The 25754-nt window shown below is 38.2% G+C and overlaps 1 protein-coding gene across 3 annotated transcripts in view; it reads right to left on the bottom strand.

Annotated features, from left to right (window-relative positions):
* Positions 1-25754, bottom strand: part of snx29 (sorting nexin 29) — a 548890-nt gene that overhangs the window by 428204 nt on the left and 94932 nt on the right. The gene's annotated exons all lie outside the window — the stretch shown is intronic.

Raw genomic sequence — 25754 nt, 5'->3', positions numbered from 1 at the left:
GTAGAAAACAATAAATGGATATGAACCAGTTCAGGAGAATTGAATTAACTGAATATATATGGAGATAGGTACCAATTTGGAAGGCAAAACCAAAATATATTTCTCAAAATATATTTTAATATTGTAAATAGTAAGACATTTTGTTTTACATTAGAAACATAGAAAATAGATGCAGGAGTAGGCTATTTGGCCCTTACGATTAAAATCTAAGCCTCTGCACTGAACATACACTTTAATTAAAGCCACATCTATATTTAAATGGAGAACCACGCGGGGGACCACAACTTTATGCGTATTTTCCTACAATCTCAGAGTGCTCCGTCATTTCAGAACAATCTTCTGTCTCAATGAAAGAGCTTTCAAAAAAAAAAGCGCAGAATTTAACGTGGAAATAAAACGAAGGACTGTAATATGAAGTCCTGAATAATACTAAATAGGATTTAAATTTTAAATTTAAATTTTAAATGATACTTTTTCAACAAAAGGCTCTTTTAATTTGCATCAGCAGAGATGGTAAACTGTCTCATCAAACTGGAATTATTGCTTTTTAATATACAATAACACCAAAAATTTAAAAATGCAACTGATTCAAACTGAAAAACAGAAGCAAATTTATTATAAATCTATAATATTTACTTTTGCTTGCTCTGGTCAATATAAGCAAAGACAGTTGTCTTCCTGATGTGTCCTGTCATTTAGCTACACTAGATTTAGGTTATGTAGAGTGTTAAGCTATCAATCCCTGAGAAATCTTAGATGCACTCCAGGACACAGATGCCACAGTAAACCTGAACTCTGCTTCTTCAAAGGAAGGCAACTCCAATGCACTTCCTCTGAATAATGCTGCTCTACCCAAACAATTTCATTTTCAGGCAAAAATTGTAGATGCTCAAAATCAAAAACAAAAACAGAAGATACTGTAAGTCTGTCTCTTCATATGACATGCAGAACAATCCTGGTTTCAGTACTATCCAAGGTCCATCTCTCCACTATTTTTTCCATTACACTGATGACTCCATTGGCATTTCTTCCTGCACTCATTCAGAGCTTGAAAATTTCATCACCTTTCCTATTATTTTCCACCCTGCTCTCACATGCACATGGACCACATCTAAATCATTCCTTTTCTGACAGTTATAAAGGTTAAAGTCCACCATAAATAACCAACTCCCAGTTACCCCAATGACACTACTTCCTGTAGGGACTCTATTCCAAATCTCAGTTTCATCATCTTAGTTACAGTTGGAATGATGATAACAATGAGACTTTTCCATACCATACCTTTAGAGAGTCTTTTCACTAAACCATCCCATAGTTGACAGGCTCTCAGGTCTCTTCTAAATCCTGCATTTCTGCTCCCACTGCTACCCTCACAGTCAGACTAGGTTCAAGTTCCTTTGCCACCCAATGAGTCTTCACAATCAATAGATTATCCTCCATAATTTCTGACATAAAAAAGACACCATCAGCCACATCTCCTCCACCCTCTCTTTTCAGAACTCAAATGGACCAGTTGCTGTGACTCCCTGGTCCATTCTCCCACCTCCTCTTCACACAGCATCTTTTGCCTCATCCCACTGTTGTGGAGAAGTTCCAATTCATTCAGGTCTTCCAATTTAGTGCACTCCATTTAGTGGTCACTATATTGTCTCCTCTAGAAAGCAATCCATATACAGATTGGGTGTCCACCTTGTAGAGTGATTTTAAGCTTCCAGTTGCTTGTCAGTTTAAATCTCCATCCCCCGCTATCTCTGACTTCTTCATTTCTGACCTCTAAAGTTGTACAAAGATGCTAATGCACGCTCAAGAAATAGCATCACACGTCCCATTTCAGCTCTCTACAGTTCTCAATGCTCAACTTTGAGTGGCCACCCTTTCCCATTATTTCTTTCCCTCAGGTATGATTGCACCATTCCATTTTCATTTGTTTCTCTCTCTTCTGTCTCTAACTGCAAAGAGTTTAAAGTAATTTGTCCTAAGCACATTGTTCTGCACCCTATTAATAATATTCTGTCTGTTCTCTCTATACACTCCATTACACTTCTCTGACCCCACACACATGGTATTTTGTAACTTAAACATACTCGTTTTCTCACTTTACCCATACTAAAGGGTCCTTGACCTAAGAAGATCATTAGAAACATAGAAAACCTACAGCACAATACAGGCCCTTTGGCCCACAAAGTTGTGCCGAACATGTCCCTACCTTAGAAATTACTAGGCTTACCCATAGCCCTCTATTTTTCTAAGCTCCATGTACCTATCCAAAAGTCTCTTAAAAGACCCTATCGTATCCGTCTCCACCACCGTTGTCGGCAGCCCATTCCACGCACTTCTTGCTGTTTTTTTTCTACCCACACCTCAAATCTTTTTCTTTTTAAATCTTTTTATTAAATTAGTACACAAAAAGTAAACCATATAGACACTAATACACTGTTGCAATATAAATTTGCAAGAGATATTAATACACAAAAAAAAGTTAGTACAAACAGTGCAGTTTAGATATAAAATAACAAGGTAATATAATAGTATACTAATTTTCCATACATATCAGTAAAGAGAAGAAAAAACCCAAAAAAAACCCCACCGTGCAACTAATCTAAAAAGCAAAGCAAAGCAATGGGCTAACTAGGTAACTAGGTAACAAGTAGACTTAAACAACTTAAAACAATCACATCCTCAAACCCGACCTCCATTAAAAACAGTTAAAAAAGCAAGGGAATGTAAATATGGGCAAAGAGGAAAAAAAATTACATTAAATGAAAATGTTGAATAAAAGGTCTCCAGGTCTGTTCAAATTTAACTGAGGTATCATAAAGATTACTTCTAATTTTCTCCAAATTTAAACATAGTATCGTCTGAGAAAACCAAAAGAACGTAGTTGGGGCATTAATCTCCTTCCAATGTTGTAAAATACATCTTTTCGCCATTAAAGTAAGAAATGTAATCATTCTACGGGCTGAAGGGGAAAGATTACTGGAAATTTTAGGTAATCCAAAGATAGCGGTAATAGGATGGGGAGAAATATCTATATTCAATACCTTTGAAATAATATTAAAAATCTCTTTCCAAAAAGTTTCCAAAGTAGGACAGGACCAAAACATATGAGTTGAGGAGGCTATCTCCCCATGACATCTGTCACAGAGAGGGTTAATATGAGAATAAAAACGAGCTAATTTATCTTTAGACATATGTGCTCTATGAACGACTTTAAATTGAATTAGGGAATGTTTGGAACAGATAGAGGAAGTATTGACTAGTTGTAAAATATGCGCCCAGTCATCCGCCGAAATAATAAAGCCCAATTCCTTTTCCCAATCTGACCTAATCTTATCCAATGGAGCTTTCCTAAGTTTCATGATAGTATTATAAATAATAGCCGTCACACCTTTCTGACATGGGTTAAGGTTAATTATAGTATATAAAATATATGTAGGAGGTAACGTCGGAAAGGAAAAGAGTATAGTACTTAGGAAATTTCTAACTTGGAGATATCTAAAAAAATGTATTCTTGGTAAGTTATATTTGTTAGATAATTGTTCAAAAGACATAAGGGAGCCATCTAAAAATAAATCCAAAAACCGTGATATACCATTAGTCTTCCAAATTTGAAAGGCATGGTCCGTGGAAGAGAGGGGAAGGAATATGTTACCTAAAATAGGAATCGCAAGCCCAAATTGATTAAGATCAAAAAATTTTCAGAATTGAAACCAAATACGTAAGGTATATTTAACTATCGGGTTACAAACCTGTTTGTGGCATTTCAAATCGAAAGGAAGAGAAGAACCTAAAATGGAGCCAAGTGCATAACCTTGAGCAGATTGTAATTCCAATACTACCCATTTAGGAATGGATAGTGCATCTTGGTCAAGTAACCAAAATTTCATGTGTCGAATATTAATTGCCCAATAATAAAATCTAAAGTTAGGTAATGCCAAACCTCCATCTCTCTTAGCTTTCTGTAGATGTATTCTACCCAATCTCAGGTTTTTATTTTGCCAAATAAAAGAAGAAAGTTTAGAGTCAACTTTGTCAAAAACGGATTTTGGAACAAAAATCGGTAGTGCCTGAAATACATATAAAAATTTTGGCAGAATAAACATCTTAACAGCATTAATACGACCAATCAAAGTTAAATAAAGTGGAGACCATTTAAATGAAAGTTGAGTAATGTGATCAATTAAGGGTAGGATATTAGTCTTAAATAAATCCTTATGTTTACAGGTAATTTTAATCCCAAGATATGAAAAATGGTTATTAACCAATTTAAACGGGAGGTTCTGATATAAGGGAACTTGCTTATTAATCAGGAAAAGTTCACTCTTACTGAGATTTAACTTATAACCTGAAAAAAAACTAAATTGTGCTAATAAATCTAAAGCAGCAGGAATAGATTTTTGAGGATTAGAAATATATAAAAGTAAGTCATCAGCATAAAGTGATACTTTATGAGACTTTGAACCACGAGTTATGCCAATAATATTTGGAGATTCTCGAATAGCAATTGCAAGAGGTTCTAATGCAATATCAAATAATAAAGGACTAAGAGGGCAACTTTATCTAGTACTTCGAAAAAGAGGAAAAAAAGGTGAATTTAAAGAGCTAGTATGAACTGAGGCCATAGGAGAATGATATAACAATTTGATCCAGGATATAAATTTCGGGCTGAAGTTAAACATTTCAAGTACCTTAAATAAGTAAGGCCATTCGACTCTGTCAAAAGCTTTTTCAGCGTCTAAGGAAACGACGCATTCAGGATCATTTTGAGACAGGGTACAGACAATGTTTAACAGTGTACGAATATTATAAAAAGAGTAACGACCTTTAATAAAACCCATTTGATCTTCCGAAATAATAAGGAAGTGCTTTTTCTAATCTGTTTGCTAATAATTTAGAAAAAATTTTAGAGTCAACATTTAATAAGGATATTGGTCTATAAGATGCACATTGAGCAGGATCTTTATCTTTCTTTAATATTAAAGAGATCGATGCTCTATAAAAGGATTCAGGAAGTTTACCAAGTTTTAATGAGGCCTCCAGAACCCTGAATAACCAAGGGATTAATGAGGATGCAAAAAATTTATAAAATTCCGCGGTAAATCCATCAGGACCAGGAGCTTTCCCCGAGATCATAGAAAAAATAACATTCTTAATCTCATCAGTAGTAAAGGAAGAATCTAACATAGAAGATATATCATGTAAAATCTTAGGGAAATCTAGGTTATCTAAAAAGTCATGCATATGTTTAGAGTCTGGTGGAGACTCTGATTGATATAAGGAGGAATAAAAGTCAAAAAAGGATTGATTAATCTCAGCTTGATCAAATATCAGTTGATCTTTTTGATTATAAATCTGATTAATTTGAAATTTGCTATAATTAGGCTTCAACTGATTAGCCAACAGTTTACCGACTTTGTCACTATGTATATAAAATTCTCTTGATTTCATTAATTGATTTGCAATAGAGGACGAAAGTAATAAACTGTGTTCCATTTGAAGTTCAGTTCTTTGTTTATACAACTTCTCAGAGGGAGCTGTAGCATATTTCTTATCAATTTCCTTAATCTTGTCCACAATAGCCAGCTCCTCCTCCTTCAACCTCTTCCTCAAAGCAGCAGAATACGAGATGATCTGACCACGAATATAAGCTTTAAAAGTATCCCAAAGGGTATTCATGGATATATCCTCTGTACAGTTGATTGTAAAAAAGAGATCAATCTGTTCATTCATAAAGTTAACAAATGATGAACATGTGAAGAAAAAGAAAAATCTATTTCCCGAGGATGCAAAAAACGCCAGATGTCCGTCGATCCAGAATCTGAGAGAAATGAATTAATCAAGGTTGCAGATTTATTGGGTAGATTCCGTAAAGGAGCAGAACGGTCCAATAATGGGGATAAACAAGTATTAAGGTCCCCGCCCCAGATTAGTGAAAACTCATTCAAATTCGGGAACAAATTAAATAATGATTTGTAAAATTCCGGACAGTCCATGTTAGGGGCATAAACTTTAACCAAAACTACCTTTTTATTAAAGAGTAAACCACTAACCAATAGAAATCTACCATTCAGATCAGAAATAATATCGTGTTGTACAAAAGTGATTGAGGGATCTATAAAAGTAGAAACTCCTCGAATTTTAGCGTTGGAATTCGAATAGAAGTGTTGATCCTTCCAGAACTTAAAAAAACGTAGCCTGTCCCCCCTCCGCACATGGGTCTCTTGTAAAAATAGAATATGTGCTTTAAGTCTCCAAAATACTTTAAAGACTTTTTTCCTTTTAATTGGATGATTAAAATAGTATTAATGAGGCCTTAGTATTCCAAGAGAATAAAGAATACTAATTCCATTAGTATCCCAAGAGACAAAATTAATAATAGACTCCATAATCCCTAAAGTCAACCCTCAAATAAAGGAGGATTGACAATAGGTTCGACCCACGAACCTGGAAAGGGAACAGAATAAACAAGAGATAACGGGAAAGAGAACACGACCAATACTTCGGTAATATAAGCAGCCCAAGAAGAAAGAAAAACTAAAAAGTGAAGCCCCCCCACCCTGTAGCCCCAAAGCTAAATCTAAGATAGACCAGCCAGAAAGAAGCAAGCACTAGAACTACCCCCATGACTTCCGATAGACGCTCACTAAAAAAAAGTGTATATATAAAGAGATCAGCTAAAGTTATAAAACAGTAAAGGAACAAAAAAAATACATCGATTAAAACGAAAACGATATAATACAAAGAAAAAACAGGTACATATAAAGAAAACCGTTAACCTACAACAGACCCTATACTTAAACAAGAAAATGAAATATTAGCATAGACTAACCACGAAAACTACAAAAAGTACGTTTGAAAACTACAAAGTTTAAGGCCTCCAGGGATAGACGTAAAATGACGCTGACGGAATAGCCACCCAGAATCCCCAGGAAAAAAGAATGACGCAGTTAAAAAAAGTTTGGCAACCATATTAATTAAACCGAAAAAAAACTTTTCTGCCCTCATATAAAGCAAAAAAAAATTAAACCCAACAAATTAACTGCCTCCGATCAAATAGAGATGATTTAATAGTGCGATTAAGATGTTGAAGGCAAGAGTTGATCCAGGTAACTCTGGGCTTCCGATGGAGAGTCAAAAAAACAGGAAGACCCAACAGATAATCGAATCTTCAAACGTGCGGGATAAAGCACACTGGTTTTAAATCCATATTGTAGAATTCCGACATCACGGATCTGTAACGGACACATTGATCGCAAACCTGTTTACTAAAATCTTCCACCAAGCGAAAGCGAAGATCCGATGTTTTCATTTTATCAATTTCATCGATAATTTTCTGCAGTTTAGTTGAAATTTCCGCACGAATCAGATCCGATATAGTAGTTGAGATTTCCACATGAATCAGATCCGATATAGCTTGCATAGTTACCGCTGGTTCAATCGGAGGGGCGGGGGGGGGGGGGGGTCGGTAACTTTCTGTCTAACTGGAGGTTTGCTGTCTTTCCCGTTCTTAGACATAGTGGACCTTAAACGCATCCAAATATATAATAGCAATCTGCTGCAAGGTATTATAAAAATCCTGGCCTTAAAAGTTAGCTTAAATATAGCTGATCATAGGATAAAGCTCAGAGGTAATGGAGCGAGTCAAGAACACGACTTCACTCCATGAGCTCTACCGGAAGTCTCACACCTCAAATCTTTCACCATCTATTTGAGATGGCTTGAAAAAAAAAGAAAATCACAAGTAATTGATGAAGGCCAATCTACTTTATCTTTATCAATACAGGAAAAAGTTTAATAAGACCCTTCATCAAGACAGGTCGCAGTCCAAAACGTCGACTGTTTACTCTTTCCCATAGATGTTGACTGGCCTGTGCAGTTCCTCCAGCATTCTGTGTGCATGTTGCTTTGGATTTCCAGCATCTGCAAATGTTCTGGTGTTAGTAATATTAGTCCATCCATACTTGAGAGAAAGAAAGACTACTAAACAGGCTGAAGAACTAAAATGTTCATTTACTGTTCTGTGAAAACCATCAAACATGTTTTTTTTTAAGTAAATTAGAATAATTTGGTTCCATTTTCTTACTGAGTAGCACACTTTTCCTGGCAACTTTTGACCTATTTCTTCTACTTGTTCTGCACCATTATAAGTAAATTACAAAGCATAGAACACAAGTATCAAAAATCAAGTCTCCGGCTAATCACAGAGCAAAGTCCTTAACAGGACAGCTTCGCGTTTTTTCAATACAATAGAGCATTAGTGTCATCATCCGTCAAAACTCAAATACGTGCCAATTATTGGCACATCTGTACAATGACCAATGCTGTCAAAATAACTTTTGTATATTTAGCATCTGCAGATTTTCTCTTGCTTGTATATTCACATATTAGTTTGTGAAAAAATAAGTCACAAATCCAAAAATACGTTTTTAAAAAATGAAATACTATTTAAATGAGAAAATCTAATCCATTTTCAGATTACAAAACAAACAAAAATGTTTGTTTTCATATATAAAAATAATCACCTGTTCTTTCTACAGTCTTTAGCAACTTAAATTAGTAGCTAATTGAGCAATATTTAACATCTTTAGAAACAAATTCACGTTTAATACAATGACAAATGGAAAGCTACAAGCAAATGTGCACTATGAATTAATTCTACTTAGAGGTTTGAGTTTCTTGACACTATTTTCCAAAGCAATCCCGTCTTAGCACTTAGTATCTTCTTTCTTACCCAATAGTCAGTTTTTGTAAATTTCACCTGTCAATCTGGTTGCAATTTTCATGCATATGCACATTTCATCACACTATTCCCATTGCACAAGACAGTTTCAAGTGTTTGCCATTTTCTCTAAATAGGCAATATAATCAACATTTCACAAAATTATAGAAAACAAAGTCCAGAAAATGACAGCCACAATTTGCAAACATACTGTGGAGAGATTCATTTTGACCATACAGCTAAAACATACTTTATAATGATGAAAGACAGGCAGGTCCTGGACTGAGATTACTGTAAAAGAGAACTTTTGGAGTACAAGTAGCAATATTTCTGAACAGGAATAAACAAAATCTCAACCTTATTCTAACCAAACTCCTGTTAAAACCTACTATCACAAGCCTTTGATGACAATATCAGAGGATAAATTATGCAACAAAGTCTCTTATAAGAAAAGCAGTCCTAACTAACTTAGACGAGAACATAAGAAAACAGGTATAGAAGTAGGCTGCCTGGACACTCACATCTGCCCCATCATTCAAAATTATCATGGCTTAATCTTAGGCTTCAAGACCTCCTGTGCCAGACCCTCAAAACTCCGATAAAGGGTTGTGGCCCAAAACTGTTTATTCATTTCCATAGATGCTACGTGATCTGCTAAATTCCTCCAGCATTTTGTATGTGTTACTCATCACAGCCTTTAAGTTCTTTACTTTCAAAAAATTATCTACTCTCAAATATCATTAGGGCAGAGAATTCTAAAGATTCTCTGCCTTTTGCAAAAAGAAATTTCTATGAAACTAGTGTTTAGGCGCTACCGCCTTGCTATTCATTCAATCTCAACCCTCCCACTCATGCAAATATCACAACACCTACCCTGTCATCCCCTTTTGGGATGATCTATGTTTCAATAAGATCACCTCTCATTCTTTTATTTATTTATTGAGATACAGCTCTTCAGGCCCTTCAAGCCAGGCCACCTAGCAATCTCCTGATATAATCTGAGCCTAATCACAGGACAATTTACAATGACCAATTATCCTACCAACTGGTAATGTCTTTGGACTGTGGGAGGAATCAAAGCATCTAGAGGAAACCCATGTGGTCACAGGGAGAACATACAAACTCTTTACAGGCAGTGGCAGGAATTGAACCCAGGTAGTCCATACTATAAAGCGTTGTGCTAACCGCTATGCTATCACACCACCTGAAAATGCAAAGTGCACAGTCACAACCTGCTAAATCTCTAATCTCAGAAATTAACTTGATGAATTTCCTTTTGACTGCCTCTAATATTTCAGTATCCTTTCTCAGGTAAGGTAACCAAAATGGTGAGCAATCAATGGCCTCACCAATAATTGTGAACAAAACTCTCTTTTCCAAACCAATCCCCTTATAATAAAGCCCTAATTGTCATTCTCAACTACATGCCAACTTTTAGTAGTCCATGCATAAATGTAGTTCACTCATTAGAGGAAGTCAGAGAGAGAGACAAAGCATGGAAAAAAAACATTAATTTATTTGCATTGTCCATCCAGTTATATCTTTATTTGGCTGAGTGGTGCCACAACAACCTCTCACTTGATGTCTGTAAGACCAAGGAGATGATTATTGACTTCAACAGGAGGAAACCAAAGGTCCATAAGCCAGTCCTCATCGGGGGATCAAAGGTCAAGACAGTCAGCAACCTTAAATTTCTCAGTCTTATCATTTCAGAGGACCTGTCCTGGGCCCAGCACACAAGTGCAGTTACGGAGAACGCATGGCAGCACCTCTACTTCCTTTGAAGTTAGCAAAGATTCAGCATGACATGCAAAACTTTGACACCCATGTCAAAATGTTGTTCGCTGACTATAGCTCAGTGTTTAACAACATCATTCCCACAGTCCTACTTGATAAACTACAGACCTGGGCCTCTGTACCTCCCTCTGCAACTGGATTCTCGACTTCCTAACTGGAAGACCACAATCTGTGTAGATTGCTGATAATACTTCCTCTTCGCTGATGATCAACACTAGTGCACCTCAGGGATATGTGCTTAGCCCTTACTCTATTCCCTCTATACCAGTGAGGCTAGGTATAGCTCAAATACCAACTATAAATTTGCTGATGATACAATCATTGTTGGGAGAATCTCAGACGGAGATGTGAAGGTGTACAGGAGCGAGATATACCAGCTAGTTTAGTGGAGTCACAGCAACAAACTTGCACTCAACGTCGGTAAGATGAAAGAGCTGATTGTGGACTTCAGGAAGATTAAGACAAGGGAACATGAACCAATCTTCATAGAGGGATCAGAAGTGGAGAGAAGCAATTTTAAGTTCCTGGGTTTCAAGATCTCTGAGGATCTAATCTGGCACTAACATATCTATGCAGCTATAAAGAAGGTAAAACAGTGGCTATATTTCATTAGGGGTTTGAAGAGATTCAGTTTGTCTAAAACATTCAAAAATGTCAACAGATGCACTGAGAGAGAGTATTCTGACAAGCTGCATTACTGCTTGGTATTGGGCGGGGGGGCAGGTGAGGGAGGGCTACTGCACGGAACCAAAAAAAGCTACAAAAATTTGTAAAATTAGTCAGCTCCACCTTCAAGGAGCAGTGCCTCAGAAAGGCGACATCCACTATTAAGAACTCCCATCACCCAAGACATTGTTACCGTCAGGAAGGAAGTACAGAAGACTGAAGGCACACATTCAGCAATTCAGGAACAGCTTCTTCCCCTCTGCCATACGATTCCTAAACAGGCATTGAACCCATAAACACGAACTCATTTTTTAAAAATATATATTACTTCTGTTTTTGCACTACTTTTAATTTATATATATTAATTGATTTACTTACTTTTTTACCTTTCTATATTATCATGTATTGCATTGTACTGCTACTGCTAAGTTAGGAAATTTCACGATACATGCCAGTGATAATAAACCTAATTCTGATTCTGAAGATGAAGAATTATATTCTGAATGCTTAATAGTTGAAATTGTATAATGATGACTAAAGAATGCCCATTGAATGCTTTTATTTAAAAGGATGTTACTTATTAGATATATTGCCGTAAATTCACTGTATTTTTGAAGTTTATGTGCTCACTTAAAAAGGTGGGAGTAGATCTTTCAGAATAATAACTCCTAGCCATTTTTAGACTGGGACTGGAAGATGATGAACATTGGTGTTCTACAGGACTTTGTGTTGAAGCCATTTCTTTTTCTTGATCTATATTGATGATCTAGCCTTGGGATGTGCAATCCTCAATTCCTAACATTGCAAATGATACAAAACTTGGCAGCATTATAAGCTGCAAAGAGGATAGTGATATATTGCAGCCAGATACAACTAGACTGATAAAATAGGCAAACACATGGCAGATATGAAGTTTAATGTGGAGAAGTGTGAGATGGTGAATTTTTGAACATGGAACATTACAGCACAGTACACAATGTAGTGCTCACCTTTTAACCTGCTCTAAGTTCAACCTAACCCTTCCCTCGTACATAACTCTCCAAGAGTTCATTAAATGTCCCTAAATTTATCATACATATTTACTGTGATTTATTTATCTACAGTATTTCCATATTATCATGTATTGTATTATACTGCTGCTGCCAAGTCAACAAATGTTACGACACATTTCGGTGAAAATAAACCTTATTCTGATTCTTTGTTCTGAGCAGTTTGGAGCTGGGGTCCGCCAGATATCATATCTTTGATTAATCACTTAATTTACACTAAGATTCATTTAATTTCTCTGATTAATTCCACTTAAGTATGTTTAATGCATGTTTTGCTATTTGCTAATAAAAGATCAAGTAGAGTTCTTCGACTTTTGTAACATTATTATTGGATTGATTGGAGGAAGTGTCACACAAGGTTATCAATCCATGGGCGCAGTCAGCAGTAGCATTAGTTTGATAGAATAGCTATTTTACAAGGTAAACGGACATGAGTTGTTACAGCATGACCACTGATGTCCATAGGGTGCACAGTCTTAACATTTCAGTGCATTATCTTTTCCCCAGTTCTAACAAAGGATCTTTAATCTGAATCTGCCTCACCAAAGTGTTTGCATCATGTTTGTTTGACTTAAACAATTAAGCTCAATGGCTCAGGCCATAAATACAAAAGATTCTACAGATGCCAGAAAACCAAAGCAGCATGTACACAAAATGCTAGAGGAACTCAGCAGTTTAGGCAGCATCCATGGAGAGGAATAAACAGTATCCTGATGAAGGTCTTGGCCTGAAACGTCGATTGCTTATTCCTCTCTATTGATGCTGCATGACCTGCTGGGATCCTTCAGCATTCTGTTCGTGTTGCTTTATTATACCTGGTCATTTTGTACAAATACAATCATGAGGTTACTAACACTGCATGATTGTCTTTGACTTTCAACGGCTTATGCTCAGGCCAAAACATTTCTTCTTGAATTCTCAATAAAACAAAAGGTTCAAGCCGAGCAGTCTACTCTCCAACCACTAGGTTACCCCACTGTGCTTCACTGCACCAATACCCGTGCACCTGTCCACTATGGACTGAATACTGCAGAAGGTATTCCAATATAAAATCAAACTTAACTACAGAATTCTGCTGTGACATTGGTTCAACACAGACATATCAAAACTTAAAACTATCAAGCAAAGACTAATGCTGCTACTGCTCTGGTCAAACCCCTGGTCACAGTAAACCAAGATATATTGTTGCACAGATATGATGTACTGCTTGAATAATTTTAACATGAATTCAGTCATATGCAAAAGTATTCAGCCCCCAACTCTTTGTTCACATAAATGAGAATTACAACCAGTGATTTTGATCAATTTAACTAAGAAATTTAATTTGTGAATCACGTCCTTTTTTCACAGTAGAGCTGCAAAACAGGGAAAATTATAAAGCATGAAAAAACTAAAAGTTCAAAAGCTGAAATGTCAGCAGTTCAAAAATATTCCCCCCTTTTGTTCAGTACTTAGTTGAACCACCTCTCACAGTTATTACAACTAGCAGTCTTTATGAATCAGTCTCTTTTAGCTTTGCATAATGAGATGGAGCAAGATTTGCCTATTCCGCCTTGTAAAATTGCTCCAACTCTACCAGGTTAGTTGGGAAGCAGCAATGGACAGCAATCTTGAGGTCTTGCCAGAGCTGTTCAATTGGGTTAAGGTCAGCACTCAGAATGGGCCTCTCAAGGACATCAATCTTCTTCAGTTGGAGCCACTCCATGGTTGCTCTGGCAGTGTGGCTTGGGGCAAAGATTCAAAGTACATTTATTATCAAAGCATGTATACAAATATAACTCTGAGATTTGTCCTCCTGCAGGCAGCCATGAAACCAAAAAATACCATTCAAGAGAATATCAGACACCCAATGCACAAAAAAAAAGACAAATTGCACAAATGGCAAAAAGTGAGTGAACAGCACATAGACTATCAGACATCAAACCAGGAGTTTTCAGTTTAATATCGCTAGCCCACTGCAGGCTGCAAAGCCATTCTTTGTCAATGCGCCCCTAGTCCGCATTGATCGCCCCAATCAAACTGCTCAAAAACAGCAAAAGGAGTATCCAGAATCCAGAAACACATTCAACATGAACCTCAATTTCCCCCAAAACAAGTCTACAGCTATGTCGATCAATCCTTACTTCATGGATCCCAAGATTCCAGCACTTAATTCTGACAGCAGCTAGTAAGGGGGAGATGAAGACCAGTCAAATGCAAGCAGACATGGTCCTCGTCAACGTCAACTTTGCTCAACGCTTTAACTAGACAGAAGCAATTGAGTTTATCATGGGCTCATGCCCCATCTCCAGACTTCCAGGCCATATTCTCCGCTCCAAACATCACTGAACTCCCTCAGAGACAGTAAAACTCCAGATCACTCATTTGGCCCAAAAACACACCATTAAAATGTAAGTAACAGATTCCAATCACGTGCAGCTTAATAGTAAAATCGTAATTGAAAGAAGTAGTAGTAGTAAAAGAGGCAAAAGAAGTTGTTTCATGAACTGTCTGCAGGACGTTGCCATTATTTGCATTATTTGCTGGTGCCATCCTGAAGTTCTGGATCATGGTCCTGCAGAAAGACAAAATTCCTCCCCAGTTTAAGCTTCCTGGCAGAGGCTAGTATGATTTTATCCAGGATCTCTGTATTTTGTGGCATTCCTCTTCCCATCACTCCTGACCAGATGTCCAGTCCCTGCTGCTGAAAAGCATCCCCACAGCATGATGCTACCTCCACAATTCTTTACATTAGGAATGGTGTTACCTGGCAGATGCACAGTATTAGATTTACACCACATGTACCACTTAATGTTGAGGCCAAAAGTTCCACTTAAGTCTCACCCAACCATAAGACCTTCTTCCACACCTTTATAGCATCTTCTAAGTGACACTTTGCAAAGTCTTTGCAGGCAAGGCAAAGCATTTTTTTAAGCCAGGTCCTCTTCCTTGGCACTAGTCCATAAATACATTTTTTGTGCAAGGCCTTGGAGATTGTGGAGCCATGAACTTCATCTCTAGTTGCAGTCACTGACTTCTACAACTCACTCAGAGTGACTGTTGGCATCACAGTAGCTTCTCTTACATGTGTCATTCTTCTCTGGCAGCTAAGTTGAGAAGGGCAGCCTAACTGAGGCAGTGTGGCTGTGGTTTCATACTTATTCGACTTTTTCCACGATGGACTGCACTGAGCCCCGAGGTACATTCAGTGGCTTTGAGATGGTTTTGTACCCTTCCCTAAATTTGTGCTTCTCTATTATCCTTGCCTTGCCATGAATGCTTTTTTGTCTTCATTTTGGGTTTGGTCTTTTGAAAATCTACCAAACTGTTTGACCTTAAGAGAAAGAGGGGATAATTTTTCAGATGATACTCCAATTTTCTACACCAACAAATTGGGTGAGTTGGTAAGGTAATATACAGTAGTGCACCTGAGGAAAGTTGGCATAGTAATTACCAAGAGGGAATACATTTTCAGCCTCAAAAGTTTTAGTAAATTGTTAACAGGTTTTGGAATTTTGCTTCTTATTTGACTGATGGACAATGTTTTGCAGATTAGCTCAAAAATTCCAGCTTCAATATATTTTAAAATTGAGAAAATGTGACAGGAAAATATGAAAATAGTTGCGAGGGCTGAATACTTTTTCAAGGCATTGTAAGATTACTTACAATTATTTCTTTACTTACTAATGAGGAACTGAAGCCAACTCTTTCAAGTCTTTCTATAACAAAATGCATCAGACAGATGTGTACAGGTTTGTGTTTATGGCACAAGAAAATAATGTTACAAGTTGTCATTGTTGGGGACCTCATCACCCAATGATTCAGTGACAAAAAGGCACAACCCATGTTGTGTGAAGGCACACAATGCAAGATTGTCAGCAAAAACAGAATGAAGTAAATACTTAAGGTAATATTTCAATATTATTATTCTAAAATCTAGTCATCTACTATCAAACAAAAAAATCAAATCCAAAAATTGCAAACTCAGTTTGGTAAAAATAACCACTGAGAAGAAATTACTGCACTTCATTATATTTTAAAATAAATTAAACTCCATTAAATTTTAATTATTGCACAAAGGCAAAGTAGTATGCATTTAGCAGAGGTCAGTTGTGAAATTGTCCCTCCATATAACTTGGAAACAGAAAGGGAGATCAGATAAGCCAGCATCAGACCTCCAGCACACCCAACAAACACACAAATTGAAATTAAAAGGGAGAAGTTGAATTATACTGTGAACAAAGACATGGAGGAATTATTAACAAGCCATAATTAAAGCTTGAAGTTGAATTCCCTAATCTCTCACAGAAACATAAATGAAATTGGATTCTGAACTAAAAAGAAATGGCAATAAATAAACTCCTTCTAAAAGAGATGTAAAATTTCTCAGTTGAATGGTCCAATAAACTGCAAAGAAATATATTTATATGGTCTAATTTAACTGAATATATACACTCATGGTCTTCTGCTGATGTAGCCCATCCACCTCAAGATTTGCTGTGTTATGCATTCAAAAGTGCTCTTCTGCACACCACTATTGTAATACATGGTTATATGAATTACTGTCACTTTCCTGTCAGTTTGAACCAGTCTAGCCATTCTTCTCTAACCTCTCTCATTAATAAGATGTTTTCGCCCACAGAACAGCTGCTCACTGGATGCTTTTTTTTTTCTGATTTTTGTTTTTTGCACCATTCTCTGTAAACTCTAGCAAATGCCATGTGTGAAAATCCCAGGAGATCAGCTGTTTGAGATACTCAAACTACCCCACCTGGCATGAATAATCATTCCACAGCCCAAGTTATTTAGATCACATTTCTTCCCCATTCTGATGCTTGATCTGAACAACAACTGAACCTCTTGACCATGTCTGCATGCTTTTATGTATCGAGTTACTACCACATGATTGGTTGATTAGATATCTGCATTAATGAACGGGTGTACCAAAATAAAGTAGCCACTGAGTGTATTTACACAGAAAATACCAGAAATACTCGAGGTCATAACTCCCCAGAATTCATAAGTATCAAACTGTACGGTAAATGAAAAAAGGATGGATGAAACAAAGGGAATAGCTCCCTAAAGGTAAGGCCAGGGTTGCCATGGAAATGAGGTAAAAGATCTTCCAGCTGATGGGTTAATCAGAGGCAATTAAGGGAGAGAATATGATCTTTTGTTCATAAAAGTAGATATGGAACAGAACACAGACAAAGAAATGTGTAAAGCTGGAACGCAGAACATGCAAACTATGTCAGGCTGTGCTAAAGGACAGAGGAAAACTGAGCTATATCATTGGTCCACTTTGACACACAGAAATTAAGTCAATATCAAGTCAGAGGATACAGCATACCCTGTCAGAAGATGACATGCTGTTCCTCAAGCTTACATTGAGCCTCGTTGCAAGAGGTAATGGAGACATAAGACCCAGTGGGTGTAGCATGGATAATTACAGAAGCAGTGTTTGGAAGCTCAGGGTCACTATTACAGACTGATCACTGGTGCAATGCAAAGCAGTAATCCAAGCTGTGTTTGGTTTCTGTAAACTTAGAGATCAAATTATGAACATAGAAAGCAGTACACTAGAAGTAATCAAAGTGAATCATTGTTTCTAAACTGAGAAAGGACAGAGTTATCTTGGTCATCACCTCTCACTCCATCAGCTTCTGTATTTATCAGATCATTGTACACATTTTCTGCCATCTTCAATGACATCACCACGTAACATCTTTCCCTTCTCCTTTCAGCTATACAAAGGTTCCGTTCCTTTCTCAACTCACTTCCATCTCCCCAACCACTCCCCATCTTACAGCAATTTCCCATACAAGTGCAGGAGATGCCACACCTATCCTTTTGCCTCTTCCTTTTCCACCACACCCAAGAACGCTGTGGAGATTCAGTTCATAAGTATATATATGTAAGACAGAAATTTTAAATATAGGGAAATTTGAGGAGTATGGAGATCATGCAAGAAAATCACCCCAAGGTAAAAGGTTAGCCACAGTCTTACTGAATAACAGACATGCAAGTGTCTCAATGGCCTGCTCCTATTTCTATGCCTTGGTACAGGACAGAGAAATGAGCACAGCTGTGCCATTCAATATTAATGTTTATTCCTTTTCAACAATATATCCAATCTAAATAAAACCTATTGAAATACTGTTGTCTTTGATAATTATATTTGCAGCACTGTTGGTTGCCTCTCTGCTAATTCTTACAAAATAATAGAAATAAATCATTGATTACAAAAGTCATAAATTAGTCTTGCATGTATGAAAAACTGATTTTATATTTCATAGAATTGTTGGCACAAACTTTCCTGCTGCTCCATAATTGGTGCTACATTACAAGAATCAAGAATCAAATATACATTCTAGTCCAATTCTCAAGCACTCATTGGAAGTGCACTCGTAGACTTCAAGAAACAAGGGGAACTCATCGAAAAAACACAATGGAAAAGCAGCTGAGCGAGTAACAAGCATTGCTGTAACAAACAGAAAACAGAGATAAAACCTAACTGCATGCTGGACTGCCTCAATACAAATCTACTAGTCTCTGGAACATTAGTGATGTTTAATGATGACTATATGCTTCACCACAGGAATGACATCTGAAAAATCTATCCAAGGCACACTGCTCCAAGGATACTCTTCTTCAGCTGCACCATAGCAGCAGCAAATGCTTACTGGCACGTGACCTAACCAATTTACAAAGTTCAAGATCATACACTACAGAAATAGCAAAACAAACTTGGCATAGACTTTCTACAAAGGACAGTCTACAATTATTTCATTTTCAAGGTAAGATGGCAACACTCATTTCTGAAACAACGAAATGAGAGAAGATGGTTCTTAACTTAAGTCCATTCTTGGAAATCCCAGCAAAATTATGATAAAGTTCATGTCACATCATCTTAGCATCCAGATGAATCAACCAAATTGTCAGTGGACTTTTAGATTTGAGGCAATACAATATAAATCAGTTTTAGGTACATTTTTTATGTCAGCCAAATCTGTGACCTGTGACTAATGGTGTGCCGCAGAGATTGGTACTGGGTCCGCTATCTATATCAACAATCTGGATGATAATGTGGTAAATTGTTATCAAAAATTTGCAGATGGCACCAAGACTAGGTATGTAGCGGACAGCAAGACTATCAAAGCTTGCAGTGGCATCTGGATGGAGCGGAAAAATGGCAGAAAGAATTTAATGCAAATTAGTGTGAGGTGTTACACTTAGGGTGAATGAACCAGGGTAGGACTTATGCAATGAGCGGTGAGGCACTGAGGAGTAAGGGAGAACGGAGGGATCTAGGAATACAGATCCACAATTCCTTGAAAGTGGCATCACAGGTAGATTGGGGAACAAAGAGAACTTCTGGCACATTAACCTTCATAAATCAAAGTATTGTGTACAGGAGTTGGGATGTTATGTTGAAGTTGTATAAGACATTGGTGAGGCCTAATTTGGAGAACTGTGTGCAGTTCTTTTCATTTACCTGCAGAAAAGGGGAGGAAAATGGAATTAATGTAATTCCCCATCCATGAAATAACAAGATTGAGTATGGTTCTGCAATAACATCATGAATACTGGATAGATGCCCAACAAAGGGCAATCCCATTTAACTGGCCTTCTTCTAATCTGTTGTCATGTCTCAGCACAAGTCCTTTGTTTATGCTGATGGTGAAGGCAAATGCCTGACACGTGCCTAAAAAGCAATCTCTGTGCTCGTGTTGTCTATTGTGTGTTGAAAGGGCAATATCATCAAATACAAGTTTCTTGATCAGCACCTTGCACCCTCTTTAATCTTCACCTTAGGTCATTCAATCTTGTACATCAATTCACTCTACTTTTCACACGCATTTCATGAGCATACAGACAACTGTAAAAAGTGTAGGAGCAAGACCTCAGAGTAAAGAGGTCTTTAAGCTGTCGTGTTAAGAGAAGATGACTAAAAAAGGATCAGTAGACATCCTGTTTTTAGATATGTAAATAAGCCAGTTCTATTTACTGCATGCTCACTTTGGAATAGTTGCTATCACCTCCAAGACACCACTAAAACCCAAAAAATAAACCTGCACACCAAGCATTCTTTTAGATGCCAGACAAACATGGACAACTTTGGCAAACAAGAAAAAAAAGGTTAAGCAACTTTCATCTATGCTTCCTTGCATTCAATGAAAACTACTGGAGGAACTCAGCAGGTCAGGGTACATTTATGGAGTGGAACAAATAGTCAACACTTCAGGCAGAGATTCTTCCTCAGGAAACTAATATGACTCGTGTCCTGGCCCGAAGCATCGACTGTTTATTCCTCTTCATAGATGCTGTTTAACCTGCTGAGTTCCTCCAGCATTGTGTGTTGCTCTGAATTTCCAGCATCTACAGAATCTCGGGTGTGTTTGTTCTTGCATTCCATACCCAATTTCAAATCAGAGAGATTCTTCAAAGGATAAATGTACCAAGCATGATAGCCTAATCCAAACAGAAATGATTGCCATTATTTGGTCATCTGAGATAAGTGAAAGGTGATCACATTCCCAAGGACAAACTACATGCAGAGCTACTGAAGGGGACAAAGAGAAGATGCCCCAAACTTTATTATCAAGTTCCATATCAAGGCATGTGGTTTGAGCCTAACCTGCATAAAACTTTGATAAATGATCAGAACAAGTGATGAAATTGTCTCTATGAGAGCATCAAATTTCATAATAGTAATTGGCTTCAATAGCTTGAAACTACAATAAGTATCAATCCAATTATGACCCATGCACTTTTGATCTCTGCTGTGGATCATACAAATCTAATACTGGATTACTTAATCACATGAAAGACTACAAGTCATTGGGGTCCTCCACTGCAATATCTACCGAAGGCAAAACTATACCAACAACATTGATTTTACTGTATCAAAGTTGTCTCACAATGCACAGCCATAACAAATTATTCTTATTGCTCTCAAAAGTCGGGTCAGAAGCACTGTATTAATTTCTTTTGATGATTATTGCATGTCTTTTGTTTTCTTTCTTCTTCATTACAGGCAATCCCGAGAACTGAAGATGAATTTCTGCTACCACTATTCTGTGGCTCTGAAGTGCCTGAACAGATGTATGCGAGAGCCACAGACTCAACCACGGGTGAGCAGCTGGTACTTGATGGTGAAGTGAGTGGGTTGTTCAGGATAGCCTGTGCTCTTTCTGCTGTTTGCACTTGGCCTTAACACGTACTCAATATACTCATTGTCTTCCCAGATGCTCTTCTCTTTTCTAAATGGCCATTGGGCCAGATGTTCCCACAAGTCAGTGAGAATCTCACTTTTCTCTCCAAGGAGACTGATAGTATAACAGAAGCATTTCTCCATCATCCTACAAAGTTCTTGCCATGAAAGAATTTGGAACTGAGTGCATCTTTCTGAGTCAGCCCTGCAGACAATGTGGTCTACCCACTAGAACTGGTTAGTCATTTCTGAAACCACAAGGTTAGGTATGCTGGAGAGGATGATGACAATTATTCATCCATCCCCCACTTAAGGATTTGTTGAATTTCCCACAGATTGCATTAGTGCAACTTCTCCATTTCTTTGAGATGCATGTTGTAGGTGACGCATATCCCACAGCGGTTCCTTAAGATTGTCATAGCCGAGGGAAGTAGTGGGGTTATGCTCCCACCACCTATTAAATGCTCCCAATGATGTGCTTCTCAAATAGCCTCTGACAACCAAACTCAGCTTCTGGCTTTCACATGTGGCTTAGCTACTAGGCCTGGCGGAACCATTTCCACTGACAGGAGAAGGGGCAGAGGCAGGTTACTAGTGCCTTAAAAATCAGTCACTCTGGGCAGATGGGGCTTGTCAACCATGGTTGGCAGCTTATCTAAGAGGAAAACTCTGATCTCAAGACTCCACTGCCTTGAGGCTAGACCCATTCACGAGGAAGGCTTCAGGAGTAAACCCCAAGGAAAACTCCAGAGCTGGAATCCCTAAGGCAGTCTACAGTTGAGTTCAACGGTGACTGGTAATGCCTGTGATGCCTCTGGTGCCAAGATGCATCGGTCTCTGCTGTACTTTTGGATGCATCAGTTGCATAGAGAGGGGGAGCCTGCTGCAGGGGCAACAGCTTACTCTTCATATCATACTGCCTTAGCTTGGGCATCATGCAGACAGCTACAATGAGGGGGGCCTCATGTCCTACAGTGTACAAGAGGGCAGGGGTTACTGCCACTTGATAGTATTTGAGATTAATGCCAGATCAGAGATCTTGGCTATACCGCACCTCACCTCCAACAAACTTCCTGGGTTTGAACAAGAAGCCATCCAAATTTATGTTGTCTCTGTTTCAAAATGCTGATGACCTCACTGATTTATATATGCAGATAGTATCTGCCTGTGTGTACATTCACAGGCCAAATTTCAAGCCACACTTGACATCATCTTGGAAGGAAATGAGAGAAAGGGCTCACTGAAGCCAATGGCCTTAAACTTACACTTAAGGCAAAGATCATCTGCTAACCAAACACTATTTTCTCTAGTTAACTGAAGACTCCGGAAATACACTGGAGGGTGTGGTGAATTCCAGAAGATGCCTGCCTTCATTGCCAGCAGTTCTCAAGGTTGCAAAGGAAAGCCAAATTTTCCTATAGTCTCTTCAGCAGCAGGGGCCAGGTGGCATATCACAGCCTTGGTTAATCCCAGGCTGGAGTGGGTCTGTCATTAGATAAAATTATGGTGGAGAAGAAGATATAGAAGTAGAAAATGTCTAAAGATATTTAATTCTGGGAAGCAATCCCTCGAGAGGTTGAAAAGAATTATGCATGGTAACTGGCATTGCTCCCTACATTTTTATAAAGTGCAGCTCACATCCATTTTATCTCCTGGATTATGTCCACATTCCAACTCTGGAAGTAAATCTCCAGCAACGAGGAGGCGGCAAATGTGGAAGCTCCTTGTAATGACTTACCCTGTGACAGATAACAGGGAGTATTCTCTCCATTAATTGCAATTGAATTTGTCTCCTTTTCCATTCCGGGCTGTAACTGAGATACCTGCATGCTTTCCTTTTTCCAGGGGAGGATGATGAGGTCATGGATTAGTGCTCAAGTAACTCCCTTTCTGAATATTCCAAAAAGGTTATCTGTTGAGGAAACCTTGTTTCTCAGTTGTTCTTCAGTGGCTCTTTTTTTTTTTTTTAGCCTCTTGCTGAGATGGAGCAGCAATGTGACTGCAGTGGATAATGAGCTATGGGATGGGGTTGCAGACACTCACCTTAAGAACAGAATCTGTATTCAAGATGTCTTCAATGCACTCATTTCAACAATACCAACTGTCCTTCAGTCTATAATAAACTCTATTCCATTTGTGGTTCTTGGTGGAATACATCCTTCAGCATTGGGTCCTAGAGAGCCTTCACAACATCTCATGGTTGTTGTCTAGATACCAAATCTGAAAAATTTGCAAGCATCATTTATCGTTAGGTCTCAACATACTTGTTGAATTTGAGCCTTCAGATCCCCAGAGGTCTCTTTTTCTGTCTCTCTGAGGAACGATGATATTTAGAGTCCAAGAATGCTTTACTTTACAATTTGTTCCTGGGTATTATTCACATCAAACCAGATTCAGCATTTTGTTGTGGAGAAGCCAAAAGTCTCTGCACAGGTGCCAACAGAATAGGTAACGTGGATACTGTAAATCCTGTAGGTCGGAGACCTTCAAATAGCTTGTAAGATACCATGTTAATTATTTTTGCAAGGCCTTTTCAATTCTTCATTGTTGATTTACCTGCAGCAATGATCTGGTCCCCTTCATTTCGTTAACTAACATGACAAAACAGATTATGCAATAGACAATCCAATAGTCATTTACATCTGTCATGACATGAATGATACGAACATCTTTATGGTTCCCTCTCAGAAGATGACTGCAACTAGCAGATGCTGATGATTGATTGAGAATACATCTAAATTGTGCTCACCAGTGATACAAGAGCCAAAACATTAAACAACAAATAAAAACTCAAGTAAAGTTCTAAACCACCTGCAATTTCAGGTAGGAACTGTGTCAGGTGCAATTAAACAACTCCCAGTATAATGGCTTCGAATTCAAAAGTTCAAAGTAAATTTATCAAAGTACGTATACTGTATGTCACCATTTGCTGCCCTGCAATGCCTCAAAAAGGTAGCACCCATTATTAAGGACCTGTCACCCAGGACATACATTCTTCTCATTGCTACCATCAGGAAGGAGATACAGAAGCCCAAAGGCACACACTCAATGATTCAAGAACAGCATCTTCCCCTCTGCCATCTGACTTTTGAATGGACATTGAACCCATGAACACTACCTCACCTTTTTTTCCCTATTTTTGCACAACTTATTTAACTATTTAATAGAAACATAAAAACATAGAAAATAGGTGCAGGAGTAGGCCATTCGGCCCTTCGAGCCTGCACCGCCATTCAGTATGATCATGGCTGATCATCCAACTCAGAACCCTGTACCAGCCTTCCCTACATACCCCCTGATCCCTTTAGCCACAAGGGCCATATCTAACTCTCTCTTAAATATAGCCAATGAACTGGCCTCAACTGTTTCCTGTGGCAGAGAATTCCACAGTTTCACCACTCTGTGTGTGAAGAAGTTTTTCCTAATCTCGGTCCTAAAAGGCTTCCCCTTTATCCTCAAACTGTGACCCCTCGTTCTGGACTTCCCCAACATCAGGAACAATCTTCCTGCATCTAGCCTGTCCAATCCCTTTAGGATTTTATACGTTTCAATCAGATCCCCCCTCAATCTTCTAAATTCCAACAAGTATAAGCCTAGTTCATCCAGTCTTTCATCATATGAAAGTCCTGCCATCCCACGAATCAATCTGGTGAACCTTCTTTGTACTCCCTGTATGGCAAGGATGTCCTTCCTCAGATTAGGGGACCAAAACTGCACACAATACTCCAGGTGTGGTCTCACCTTGTACAACTGCAGTAGTACCTCCCTGCTCCTGTACTCGAATCCTCTCGTTATAAATGCCAGCATGCCCTTCGCCTTTTTCACCGCCTGCTGTACCTGCATGCCCACTTTCAATGACTGGTGTATAATGACACCCAGGTCTCGTTGCACCTCCCCTTTTCCTAATCGGCCACCATTCAGATAATCTGTTTTCCTGTTTTTGCCACCAAAGTGGATAACTTCACATTTATCCACATTAAATTGCATCTGCCATGAATTTGCCCACTCACCTAACCTATCCAAGTCACCCTGCATCCTCTTAGCATCCTCCTCACAGCTAACACTGCCGCCCAGCTTTGTGTCATCCGCAAACTTGGAGATGCTGCACTTAATTCCCTCATCCAAGTCATTAATATATATTGTAAACAACTGGGGTCCCAGCACTGAGCCTTGCGGTACCCCACTAGTCACTGCCTGCCATTCTGAAAAGGTCCTGTTTAATCCCACTCTTTGCTTCCTATCTGCCAACCAATTCTCTATCCACATCAATACCTTACCCCCAATACCGTGTGCTTTAAGTTTGCACACTAATCTCCTGTGTGGGACTTTG

The sequence above is a fragment of the Mobula birostris genome, chromosome 9 (assembly GCF_030028105.1).
Source record: "Mobula birostris isolate sMobBir1 chromosome 9, sMobBir1.hap1, whole genome shotgun sequence".
Taxonomy (NCBI): Eukaryota; Metazoa; Chordata; class Chondrichthyes; order Myliobatiformes; family Myliobatidae; genus Mobula; species Mobula birostris.
Note: the sequence above shows the minus strand (reverse complement) of the source record. Positions and strands in the feature narration are given on the sequence as shown.